General features: G+C 45.4%; 1 protein-coding gene across 9 annotated transcripts in view; it reads left to right on the top strand.

Annotated features, from left to right (window-relative positions):
- The window catches only part of PEBP4 (phosphatidylethanolamine binding protein 4), a 219,827-nt gene that overhangs the window by 170,489 nt on the left and 35,594 nt on the right, over positions 1–13,744 (top strand). The gene's annotated exons all lie outside the window — the stretch shown is intronic.

The following is a 13,744-nucleotide window of genomic DNA, read 5'->3' as shown; positions in this document are numbered from 1 at the left end:
TCTTAGGGAGGGGCAAAAATTAGGGTCACTCTAAGTGGCAAAATCCCAACTTGCACTTACACCACCAGCTTCAGTGGAGTCGCGCCTCATTGACACCAGGGAGAGGGGAACCCAGTCCCCAGAGGAAGCGAAAGACATTAGAGCTCACAGAGGCAGTGTTGATTCTACTCTTGCCTTGATTCCGATTTGTACTGGCACTAGACCCATGTTTCCTGGCTGTTCCGGTTTCTAACATGATTCCCTTGGTGAATGTGGATGGATATAACTAGGCTTGGCAAAATTTGATTTTTTTAATATCATTTCGATGGATAATATCAATGTTCATTTTCAAGTATTTTATTTTTACTTTTATCAATTTAAATTTTTACAGTTGCGCCGAATTCTTGGGGGGAGGGAGGTCAGACAATAATTATTTAAAGACAGAAAACACTGAGGTTCAAAAACTTGATGCTTTATAACCTTTAAAATGCAAATTGTCACCATCACGTCCAAACATACAAAGTAAAATGTCCTAAAATCAAACACCAATACATTCTTAAGCAGCATTTTTCTTTCTTTGCCTATCTGTAACTTTTGATTATCATTGATGGAAATATTTTTTTCAGTTTGTGTGTGCACAGTGAAATATACATTTACTGACATTTACCAATGAAAATCTCATCCTTCCAAACCTGAATATGAGAGACCCCTTTTCAGGTCTGTGAAGTACATCATGTCACTTCTTGATCCTATAAAGAATCAAATTAGACAACAGTGATGATGTAGTTTGCACGCCCTCATATCTACTGTGGAGCTGGGTGAATAACAGATTTTTTAGTTTGTGAGCAATTTCAAAAAGTCCGCCAAAAATCAGTTTGGAGTCAGACCAAAACCAAAAAAAATTTGAAATTTTTGGTGAAGTCAAAAAGTCAAAAAAAAAAAAAAAAAGGTTTTGAGTCATACAAAATGAAACAACATTTTGATTTTGTCAAAACAAAATATTTTGTTTGACCCAAAATGTTTCACTTAGATTTTGAGCATTTTAAACATATTTGAATTTTTTAAAATAAAATCAATGAACATGTTGAAATGAAAAGTATTTTGAAACAAAGAAAATTAAATGTTTCATTTAGAAAATGTCAGAATGAATTTATTAGACTTTTTCTGCTTTTTTTCTCTGTTTTAATTTCTAAACAAACAATTCAGTGAAATCAACGCATATTTGCAAAACATTTATGTCATGAAATCTGCATTTTTCACTGAAAAAATTTGTGTACGAAAAACTTCGCCCAGCTCTAACTCACAATCCCCTCCCTTCACGCAAAATTCATTCATGACATAAGTGAGCGCAACTCCATTGATTTCAAGCAGCTGAATCAGATCTCCAGAGTAAGGCACAGAATGATTGAGCTACCTTCTCCCCAGTGTGACACCATTAACTTCACCTGAATTACATCAGGGAAGAGTTAGACCCATCGCGTCACATTTCCCCTGCCCATGGGAACATTGCTTCCGCAAACACCATGATTTTGTTTCTGATCACTGTGCAGGCATGTGGGGGGTTGTTATTTCGTTTTGAATGTTGCCAAGTTCTGGAATGGTCCCAGAGACTCGCTGCGTATAGACACGCTGAATGTGCTTGGTAAATAAGAGAACAGTGACGTTAGAAATTCACCTGTGCAGGTGCACAGATAAGAGCTGGTCGACTTTGTGGAGTCAGGAATTGTCTCTTTAAGAGAACGGAGGGAAATTTCATGTCGTACTTTATTACTATTTTATTTACTGAGCGCCAACAACATGCTACAAACACATCAGACAAAGTCCTGTTCAAGCAGCTTGCCGTCTAATTCTGGCACAGATGTTCTAGATACAAATAACACACCATGCAATGATACAAGAGGTGGAGAAATTGTCCCAACGTCGTTGCTGGGATAATCGTCATTCCTGGTACTCCTACGGCGGGTTGCATCCAAGGATCTCAGAGCACTTTTCAAACAGTCGTCAGTGTAGTCTCAAACCCACAGTCAGAAGCAGGTTTTATACCTAAGTCTGTGGGAGAACCATGGAGAGAACCCAGGAGTCCTGACTCCCCCGAGCTGTGCCTTAATCACAGAGTCACCCTCCCTCCCAGCCTCCTCTGCAGATGAAGCGTGTGTTGGGGATGAATTCATAGGGGGAGTGTGAGGGCACAAGAGGGAGATGTAGAAAAATGCTTGGACGTAGGAGCGCAAGGAATAGCACGGGGGCAGTTAGGAGGGCTCGGAGGGAAGGGAGTGAAGATCAGTGGAAAGCAGCAAGAGGACCGGTGTAAATGGAGGAGGAGGAGAGCATGACTGTAGACTCAACATCGGTCTCACTCCAGCTGCCAGCGTTAGAAACGGGAGGGGCAGTGAAGGAAGAAAAGCAGAGCTGACGCAGGGAAGGAGCAGAGTGGAAGCAGGGCCGATATGGTATGAAGAAATCCCACTATGAAGCAGGCATTTCCTTAGAGACCCTCCATGGCTGGAGCGCGTGCAGGATGAGGGGCTTGTAAAGCACTCTCATCCCCATGCCCCGAGGGGCTGGGGGGCCGGGCAGTGGGTCACAAGAACTGCAAAAGAGTCAGGACCATTATCAGTATTTATTTGTATTGCATCAGTGCCTCAGTGCCCCTGTCACGCACATGGACCCCACTGTGCGGGGCACTGTGCCAACAGAGAACAAAGACAGCTCCCGCCCCAAAGAACTTACAGTCTAAGTATAAGACGAGAGACAACAAATGGAGAGAGGCAGACAGACAGACAGACTGGGGAGTGCAAGGAATCAATGAGACAATACTCGTCAGCGTGGTGAGCAGAGGTCTCATCCAGCGGCCTAACCGGTGTCACGTTTTGTGCAGGCACCTGGCAGAGGAGAGTTTTAAGGAGGGATTTGAAGGAGATCAGTGAGGTACCTTGGCAGATGTTTGTGGAGGGAACAGAAGACAGCAGGGTGAGGGACAGAAGTCAGAGGGGGCACGGCATACTCTGCAGGGCTCTCTCTGTGGGGCAGACAGCAGCCCTAATAATGTGTGCGTCCTACGATACTGGTACGTTCCCCCATTTCCCCTACCCCGGCTGGACTTGTTTGTCTCTCGCACCTGCTAGGGCTTCTCTCATAGGCTGGCTGCTCTTTGGAGCAGGGCAGGGCTCTCCCCCAAGACCCGTGTTTATGATATGTCCATACAGCACTTAGCACAATAGGGCCCTAGCTGGTGTTCCTGCAGCGAGACAGATCCTAGCAAGGTGCTAGTTCCACCTCGGGAGGCCCAGCGTCATGCAGATGCCTCTGAAGGGATCCCTAAAAGGAGCGGGGTAAGGGTGCTTGTTGGGATGAGGCTCCTGGAGACATTGTTAATGGTGTAAATAAAACCACCCAGCAGGTCAGCTCAGAATCACTGGGGTAGCGAAATCCAAGGTGGGGAGAGGTCTCAGTGGCTGTGAAATGCTGACAAATCCTTGCTGGCACATCCCCAAGCTCAAGCAGTTTCATCAGTGACACCTCCGAGCTATTATGCATATCAAGTGGTGAGATAAAAATCAGGAATAATGAGGTTTGGCAATGGAGTTGCACAAACAGCGCTGAAACAATGCTCAGAAACTCCCCGCCCCACTGGGCCAGGCACGTCTGCCACATGGAGGGACAACCAGGGTCCCAAAGAAAAATGCTGCATCACAAACTTTTCACGGGCAGGAGATCAAGAGACAGGCGGAGGGAAAGCTGCAGGGACGCCCTGAAAGGTGGCCTCACCCATGGTGACTTACGGGAAGCGCTGGCAACAAAGAAAATCAATTTGCAGAGCCAGAGCCACGTCTAGCTCAGAAAGTTCTTCTGCCGGACCCATTTGCAGTGCCAGGAAAGCAAGTGTCTTGCGAGCGGTGAGAGAGCAGGGGTCAGGTGATCTCACAAAGGAAGCCATGCTTCCCTGCCCTACCCTGTCCATGGAATTATTATTGTCATTATTTATTATTTGTATTATGGTAACAGCTCAGAGTCCCAGCCATTGACCAGGATCCCATTGCGCTAGGCGCTGTACAAACACAGAACAAAAAGATGGTCCCTGCCCAGTGCTTAATTTGTAATGAAAGAGGTGCTGGGACTCAAACAATTAGGTGCCAAGGCTCAAGAAAGTTTTTTACTTTCGTAACAGATGGGGCAAGTCCAGAGATCCCAAGGCTTTGAACTGCCAAGCCTAGAGGTACCGAAGCTCAGCCCTGGCACAAATTAAGCACTGTTCCTGCCCCAAAGAGTTTACAATCTAAGTATGGCGTGGACCTCTTCAGCCTTTTCTAGCCTTGGCTACAGTGGGAAAATTTACAAATCCTTCCCACCAGGTGACGGGGGTGAGGAGGTATAAAAGCACGTAGATAGATCAGATCGGTAATTCCCCACCCTTATAATACTGTAACTCCCTGTTGTAGACACGGCCTGTAAGCCCACAGAAGTTCTTGCTAATTCAGTCTCCTGCAACACGAAGGAGTGTGGGGAGGCACATAGCATTCAGCATACAGTCTATAGCTATATGTAGGCGCAACGTTTCGATCCGGAGTTCTTCTCTGGTTCATGGGTGACCGGATCCGGTGTTTTGGATCGGCCCTCAGAGACCCTGTGGCCAGCTGCAAAATTCAAACCTTGACCCAGTTCTGAATTTTGCCAGCCTCTGAGGGCCAGATCCGCAGGTGGTGTAAATCAGTGTAGCGCTAATAAAGTCAGCAGGGCTACTCCAATGTACAGCAGTCATGGATCTGGTCTTTGTGAGATAATTAGAATGGGGCAGGAGGGAGGGAGGGACACAGTGAGGGGGGTTGGTTCAGGGCCATTTCTATCAGTGCTAAATGCTATTGATTTTCCCTATAGTATGAAAGTTTTTAATTTTGCACATTACATCAGAGGTGCTTATAAAATAATATTTTATCATGTTTTCAATACACACTGTTACAGTGAAGCCAAATCTACAAGCATATTAAATGTAGAATCATTTGGGAGAAAAATCAATTCATAGCATATCATTGACTAATATATAAAACAAAGGGCTATATTAACCAATGTCTCAGATCCTGGAGTAAGCTAGAAAGCAATAAGCAGGCACAGTAGTCTAACAGAAAGCTAATTTATTAAAGCAAGCAATTAAAAAAAAAAATCCTGAGTTTGCCCATATCTAGCCAGGATCTTAAATCCATCCCCAGTACACACACTCATGGACAACAGGGTGGCTTGGATATGAGTATTTGCTTATAACTCCTGTGTTGTACCAGCAAGGAAGAATCCAGTTCTCTCTGTACATCCATTTACAATGGATAGCTCTACTGTGCTTATCTAGCTAGCTAGCTATCTGTCTTATATCATATCTTATCACCTTAGTATATAAGTCCATGGAACATCCCAATCCATCTAAATGAAGGCTACTCTGAGACCTTGTTCCAATATATTAATATAACCAGAGTATTTTCGCTTAAACCATATTGACAAACAACACTGGTGTTTCTCTCACTGCTAGAGATGGGCTCCAGTCGCAAAATTGAGAACCAGATCTAGGATTTTCAACCCACCTCAGAGGTTTGATGATCTGGAAAGGTTCAAGTGTTGAGTTAAGGGTTTACCATTGTAGAAAGAGGGATCAGCTATGAAATCTGGATTTGGACCAGGGCGGATTTGGATGCAGGGTTTTGATTCAGACTCATGCTAGTCACACCTCGCACCAAACCTCTTCTAAAGGCCTGACACCGTAGGAGCGGGAGTTATTTTGCATACCCCAGCCGGCATTGTCTTGAGGAGATGCACAGAATCTGTGCAAGTAATTAAACATGCTAATTCTGGATCTTTTCTAATTAATGAAGAGGAAAGCTTGGGACCTGCACAGCTCCAGAATTTGTTCTGTGATTATGTGACCATTGATTTCTAATTATTCCATGTGCAGATTATTTCTCTGCTTAATTCTATCTCTTCCGAACTCCTAACACACTAGCTCCAGCTATTAACGACATTTACTAATTTCCCCCTAGATGGATCAGGGAACTTTATCTGAGTCATTCATCTTGAAGATAATTGGCCACTTACACTGTAAAGACACTTCACTTCAACAAGTATTTTGTGGTGCACGCTCCACTTTGTAACATGTGCAGGGTTCTATAATTCCATTACACTGTGTTGCAGGATGCAGTCCAGCAGGGTAGATCATGCAATATCCTCTGGGGGCTGGAAGGGCTAAGCAGCGGCAGTGACTTCATCCTGGTGATAGGAATGGTAGGTGGGAGACCTAATCAAAGAGCCTTCTGCTGCAGACAGCTGCTGATCAGACAAAAGGCTGCATGCAGAGAAATGATCTTATTATTTGACTACAGTGGGAGTTGCAGGTGCTCAGCACCTCTGAAAATCAGGCCGCTTAAGTAGGTGACTAAATATGGATTTAGATGCCTAACTTTAGGCAGCCAAGTTTGAAAATTTTGGCCTAAGGGTATGTCTACACTGCAAAAAACAAGCCCACAGCGGTGAGTCTTGGAGCCTGGACCAATTCACTTGGGTTTGTGCTATGGGGCTAAACAGCACTGTAGATGTTCAGACTTGAGCTGGAGCCCGGGATCTGAATCCTGGCAAGAAGGATGAGTCTCAGAGCCTGGGTTCCAGCCCAACCAAACATCTATGGTGCTATTTTTAGCCCGGTAGCACAAGCCCCATGAGCCTGAGTCAACTGACTCAATTGACTCAGGCCCTGAGCTTTTTTTTTTCTTTTCTTTTCTTTTCTTTTCGTTCAGTGTAGATGGACCCTTAGTGACTTGCCCAGGAAGACAAAGGGCTCCAACCTCTTGACTTTACATGAGGGAGTGAGCCAGTAATAGAACCCAGGAGTCCTAGAACACCCAGCCCTATGTTCTCCACTAGACAAAGCCCCCTCTCTATAGCAGATGACAGAAAAAGCTTTCTACCACAGTGGATGCAATAGTTATGACATCACAGTGTACGGAAAGAACACTGGCTAATTCCGAGGGTCTGTAACGCAAACGTTTCAGATTACACCCCACTAGAACCCGATGCAAAATTTGTCACTCCAGCTGCAAGATTTTTCACTTAAGCCACCTTTCATCCTACTGTTGCCTGGTCTGGAGTCTGCTGGCTGTTAGAATTGGTGGGGCTGTGTCCAAAAGACCTGTAAAATATTCGTATAACCTGTCACTGGGCTATCTGATACGTTAGCATCACAATTTGTCGAACAGCTGGGCCAGGCTGTGAACTGCGACTGCTGTAGCAGAGGGTCTGTTACTTACATAGTTGGTGGAAGGTTATTTTTAACCTTTTTCCTGTTGAAACGCATACCTGGTGGGTCCAACATTTGCTGCTGCATCTAACAAGCACTCCTCAGTGGCCTATCCATTTGAACCCCCAGGAACGACTCTTAGTGGGGCATAAATCCTAGATGCCTCAGAACAAAGGACCAGATTCTGTCATCACATGGGTTTTACACCACTGTAACCCCAGTGAGTTCAATGATGTTAATGCTGATTCACAGGGCAGCATCGAACCCTCCGTTATTTAATACTTTTTGCAAATCTTTTCCATCCCTTATACTGAAACCCAAAGACAATAAGTAGGGAAAAAATGCAAATATGCATTCTCCAGCATGTTAAAATAATATTAAAGCTCTAATGTCTGTTAACAGAAGCCATGATATAGACGTGGAAAGCTACTAACCAGGATTCAGACCACCGTGCTCTTCCTAAGAATTGCATGGTAAGAGACATGCAAGATTACCTCTCGTTCTAATACGGAAGACCAACAGGAGTTGTTAAGGTCAGCCTTAGCTCTGAGTTTTCCATCTAATCTTGCTTTAAACCAGATCTTTCTTGTCATTTTAATATAGGATTTTTGTTGACTTAATAGAGCCCCATGTATCTATTGAATAAACATGAATCCCCAATATATTCCATCTGTTCATTGCTGTCAGAATTAGTAGAAGGGTGGGATACCTAATCAAAGTGCCTTCTACTTACAGACTGTTCATGATCAGACAGAAAGCTGCATGCAGAGAACTGCTTTTAAGACTCATCAGTAAGATGAAGCAGATTGGAATCCACACTTTCTTTCATCCAGCTATGGAAGAAACCATGTGCAAATAGTTTCCATGATATTAGTATTCAAGGGAAACTGAGAAACATATTGTAGCAAACTCAGGCCATTGAGGAGTTCAGAACTGTCACTCCTGCTATGTGCTTAGCCACTCACAGCTCCAAGACAACAAGGGGGATAAAAGTCAGAGCCTCTTGCACCAAAAGCATACATCTCCTGCCACTTTAGCTAAATAAGAATCTCCATTAGCTGTTAGAAATATAGGACCTATGACACACAGGGAAGCAGTTCTTGCTGCATCCATTAGATGGAAGTGGCATATTTATCTAATCATCAAAGATATTTCCAAGGCACCTATCATGCTCAGATAGCAAAGAGATGAGCACTGGATAACTAGATAGATAATCTGCGTAGACTATTCGCTCTATGTAGCACAATCCATTAGAATACATATATTAAAATTCCTGATCTTTGTTATTAATAATCCCAGAGATCATTAATTTAGATACTATTTTGTTGGTCTGACAAATGGAAATTACTTGAGCAGTGCAGTCAGGAGAAGAAAAAAATCTCAGGTTGCAGCCATCACAGATGATACAATAAAGCACTGATTTTAAGCATAAGCAGTTCCTTGATCTTTCATCTGTTTGGAAATGAAAAGAGAACTAGCCATTGGCTTAAACAACATGGATGAGCTCTCTCAGGTTCTTACAACTGAAGCGTTTTAAAGCACTAATGTATCTATGGAGGTGGGTTGTTTCATTTTTGCAGTTCAGCTGATGGGAACAGTGAAACTGAATGAATCAGTTTCCCCTTCTGTCTCTATTAATTTTCACATCCTGACTCTGTGCACTAACTGTTGGGTCTGGGCTTCTAAATTTAAATTCCCTCCTAAAATGTGTCCATTGAAAATGAATGCAAAAGACCATGAAAACACTTCTCCTCCCATTAGCCATTAATAAAACTTTCCACTCCCCCACACACATTTTGAGCATAAAGTAAGCAGGCAATGCCCTTTTAATAAAACAGAGGCCTGACATCTTAATGGCAAGCCATTTGCTCCACATAGACATAGAGGGGTTCAAACCTCCAGAAGAGGGCACTAAACTGCGACCTATATATTTTCTATTATTATTACTTATTTGATCTATGTTTTTTCTCCGTGTTCAAATCAATGGAAAATAGAAAGGAACAAAATTAAAATAGCAAAAGATAAAAGTAAAATAAATTCTTCTATTTTTTTTTTCTCCCTGGAGAGGCAGCTAGAGAAGTTTACAGTTATACATATGAATAGCAGATATAAGTCAGAAGATAGATGCCAAGATAGTTGACTTAGAAATATCCTAGATATATCCTCCAGTATGTGGGTAGGTAAGCAAACGGATCTGTCAGTCATGTGCCTGGCAACCCTTACTAATGATAATTTGCATAAACATAGCACCATTCATGCAGAGATCAGAAAGCTCTTTACATGGAGAAATACATTGTTTTGCAGCGCAGTATAATGATTGCTGTTTCTCGGGTGTGGAAACTGAGGCACGGAGAGGGTTAGGTGATGTGCCCAAGGTCACCCAGCAAGTCAGTGGTAGAGCTGGAGAGAGACCCTAGAAGTGCTTTCAGTCTGTCCCCAGTCCCTCCCACTAAACACCACGATCTACCTGATGCCACAGACATGTTTCTACCTTCGAAATATGTTGTTTCCTTCAGGAGTGTTAACAAGTGTTTCTCTTCAGTGAAAACACTTGTTTCATGAATAGAAAAATGATCCTTTCTCTGTAGGTATGTGTGATAAATCCCTGTGCATAGGTATCAGCAGCTGGCTGCTCATTTGTAGTGTGACCTCAAGCAAGTCACTTCGCCTGCCCTGTGCCTCAGTTTCCCAATCCATCTGAAGGCTGCTTCAGCGCTTCAAAAAGAAAACATGTTACTGCTTCGCCACGGCTGACTGACCAGTCATGCTAGGCAAATGCTCCCAGTGGAACTGGCTACGGTGTAGCTTTGACTCCAGTGTAGCTATGCCACAGTGTACTGGCTAAGGGATGTGGCCCCACGTTTCTTACTGAAGATGGAAGTACTAAGGTACATAGTCTTTCTAGGAGGTACACCAGGAATTTTGCATGCTGTGCCAAAACCTCTCTCTCTCTGGGAGCTCTCTCCAGCCTCACCCTGAGCTGAAAGGGTTACCTCTGTTATATTTCTTCTGATTAAAGATAATGTTTTGCGGTCTGTAAAATGTCAAACACACTCACACAATCCACAGTTTGGTCTAACTTTAAACTGTTTGTTTAATATCTTGTCTGATGCGCCAAACAGAGGGAAACTCCCTCCCTGCACTGGGGAATTTAGTGATCCAGTGAAACCAGTAAGCTGACAAGTAAACTCAGCCGAGGGACTGTGCTGCTAAACTCAGTGCACGACTCCGAGGGCAGTTGGCGCTGCCGCTTTCGCTCTGTGTCATGATCACAACTCACCCAGCCTTCTCCTCCAAAATGGCGGTTTGCACAGAAGCAGAGTCCAGTTGTTGGGCTTCGAGTCCGTTTGTGCGTTGGCGTATATGTGTACACACTCCCTGGCCACACACACAACTGGCAGACAAGATGGAGCTGGATCAAGAGTCTGAATCTGGATTCATACAGCTTCCACCTCCTGGTGCCTTTGGTCCTGGAGCAGTAGGTCAGGCCCACCGCTAGAACAACCTGCAAGTGGACAAGGGAGGTTCATGCTGAATCTCTTGTTATAATACCACATGGGGGCACTGGCAAATGATCAGTAGCAGGTTTTATAAAGGTCACAGAGTCTGGATGACCCTATGTCTGCTATTAAACTGTGCTGAGCAGGGGGGTAAAATCCCCACGTTGGGTGGGTTTTATGAATTAGCCAAATGAGAATTTGCAAGCGCCTGCTGTGTTTTGTAAAGTAAGGGAGAAACCCACGCCTGCTGAGTCTACTGTGGTTAACAAGGGGACAAAGCCTGAGGTGTTTACACAGAGATTATTCAATCCTTGCTCCCTAGGTATTGCTTAAATGCACCATGTTTGTAAAGCGTGTTGCTGCTGTGGCAGGTCCACAGAGCTGCCTGTTGCTGCTCTCAGGGCACGAGTACTTTAGCTCAAGGGGCAGAGGTCGGTGCTAAAGACCTGGATTCAAATCCTGCTGACAGTTCATGGTGGAGGTAAAACATGAATGAAAAGGGAGGGTGCCTTAAACCATGCATGAGAAAGGGGATGCTGCATTTCAGCCTGAGAGTTTCCTTTGGATGATTTAATGACTGGTGTGTGAGTTGTCCTTTCCCTCTTTTGCAGGGGGTTTGCACCATGTGTTAGACTAGGGGGGGCATAATGTTCTCTCTGATCACAGAGGGCGTGTATCACAGCAGCAGGATCACTCAGGATCACAGTGATTATCTGTGATGAGCCCTGTCTGCACTGGGAAGCTGTGTGAGGTTCTTACTGGAGGGGGTATGTCTGGAGTGGTTTGTATTTGTCACATGTAATGGGAGTTGACATGATCAGCCGCTGAAAGGGAAGTCCAGATTATTAGACACCAGTTTGCTCGGCGGTGGGTGGATGGACACAGCCCCTTTGCTCTCTCTCTGGTGCGTGCCTTGGTTGAATTGCAGGACACAATGCTAGAAGGTGGTGAAGGGAAATAAGGTGTACCTTTTTAACAGTGAGAGCAAATAACCTTTGGAACAATTTATCAAGGGTCGTGGTGGATTCTCCATCGCTGACAATTTTTAATTCACGATGGGATGTTTTCCTGAAGGATCTGCACTAGGAAGTATTTTGGGGCGGTTCTCTGGCCTGTTATACAGGAGGTCAGACTAGACAATCACAATAGTCTCTTCTGGAATCTGTGAGTGCCATTGACTTCCCTGAAAGCTGCGGGCATGCAGTGCCTTGTAGAATCAGGTCCCTGACTTTCTCAGAACCACATATTTCTCTTTCCTCGTCCGGCCTGTTATTAACACAGTGCTAGCTCTCTAGATCTCACTCTCAAGACAAACATCAAGAGATGTGGCATCGACATCACACACGGGAGACAGTCGCCCGAGACGGGGCCAACTGGCGAAGACTTGTCAGAGAAGGAATGACCACTTTTGAGGAAAATTGCCTCACCTTGGTCTCAGAAAAACGCCAGAAAAGGAAGGACAGACAACCGTCATGCAGCAATTGTGGCCCAGCCCTGCCTTCCAACACCACCTGCAACCTCTACCAATGAGTCTGAGGCTCGAGGATCAGACTCCTCCGTCACCAAAGGACCCACATAAAACAAAACCTGTGAAAGATCATCCTCGACCACAGGGAATCAACACTGAACTGAGATCTCCAGGCCTCATTGCACTTACTCTGCTAGGAACCAATCTTGCAAGGTGCTGCATGCCCTCGACTTCCATGGTCGCGGGGTTGAGGTTGCTTTTTGTAGCAGGCATTCAGCACCGCGCCTAACCAAACCAGTTCCTTAGTGACCATCCCATGGGAAATGCTCGGCTTTGGGGCCCTCACCTCCAATTCAATCAGGGGTAAGGAGGCTTGGGGAGGGGGTATTCCAGGGTTGATCAGTGTTTCCTGACCTAGATGGAATTCTTAGGCAGCTGTGTCCCTTGTAGGCGAGTGTGGGCATCTCCTGTGAGTGGGATTTTCACAAGTACTCAGTGTTGGCTATGCCCTTGCAGTCTTGTTGATCTCACCGAAGCAGAGCTGGGTCAGCATTGAGTAACTGTGAAAATCCCCCATCCTGTGGAGTGTTCTCCTGAAACAGGAGCTGCAGCTGCCCTCTGCCAGTCATGACTCCTTCCTGCTCCTTGCTGGGCCGCACTAACAGATTCCCACTAATGCCCATGTGAAAAAACTCTGATTTTCACAAGTGTTCGCCACGCTACACCTTGGAGGAGCTGCCCCCCAGGGGAACGTTGCACAGAAACAACCTCTCTGGACACCCAGAGTGGCAGCTTTCCCGCTTGCAATGCTGCCCCCAGAGCCCAGCCATGTCCCAGACATGCTGTCAAAGCGCCATGCTCTTTGCAGTAGCACCGCCAGCAGTGGGATATTTCTTTCGCCTCGCGCTGGATTCACATCTGGGCTGTGACTCATAAAACGACCTTGTGCAAGGCACTCCTTGGGGCTCGGTTCCACCCACCTGGAAAATCGGGTAGAACCAGGACCTGGCTGAGAAGCAGAAGCTGCATCCCAACCAGGCCACTCCGGGATAAATAACTCAGCCGCAGCATCTGCACCAGAGCACGGCCTCCAGTGGGTTGCAGTTCCACATGGGCACCCCGAGCTTTTGGTCTCACGGCAAAGCCTCAGTGAGAGAATAAAGACATTAAGGAGCGAGGCAGGTATAAAAAGCACCTTAATAACACTAATCATCCTCTTAACTCTCCTGGGGCACCACATGACAGAGCTGCAGTAGTCACCCACCTGCCCCTCAGGCCCTGTCTGCATGGCAGTCCAGACAGCGTGAGTCTGAACTGTGTCTAAACAGGGCGCTCGGTAGCAGAGCGTTCCTGACGCTGGGCCCAATCCCAACCCCACTGAAGACAAGAGGAGTTTTTCCATTGACTTTGGATCAGCTCCTGTGCAGGACAGATGGAAAAGAGCCACATTATAGGCTGCTGTCCTGGACTGTGCCCTGACCCATGCTCTGGCAAACACAGTTAGTGTGCGAGCAGGGCGACAGCAGC

Source organism: Emydura macquarii, unplaced genomic scaffold (assembly GCF_026122565.2).
Source record: "Emydura macquarii macquarii isolate MOO-44397 ecotype Brisbane River unplaced genomic scaffold, CSIRO-AGI_Emac_v2 contig_967, whole genome shotgun sequence".
In the NCBI taxonomy this organism is placed as follows: domain Eukaryota; kingdom Metazoa; phylum Chordata; order Testudines; family Chelidae; genus Emydura; species Emydura macquarii.
This window is presented reverse-complemented; position numbering and strand designations above follow the sequence as displayed.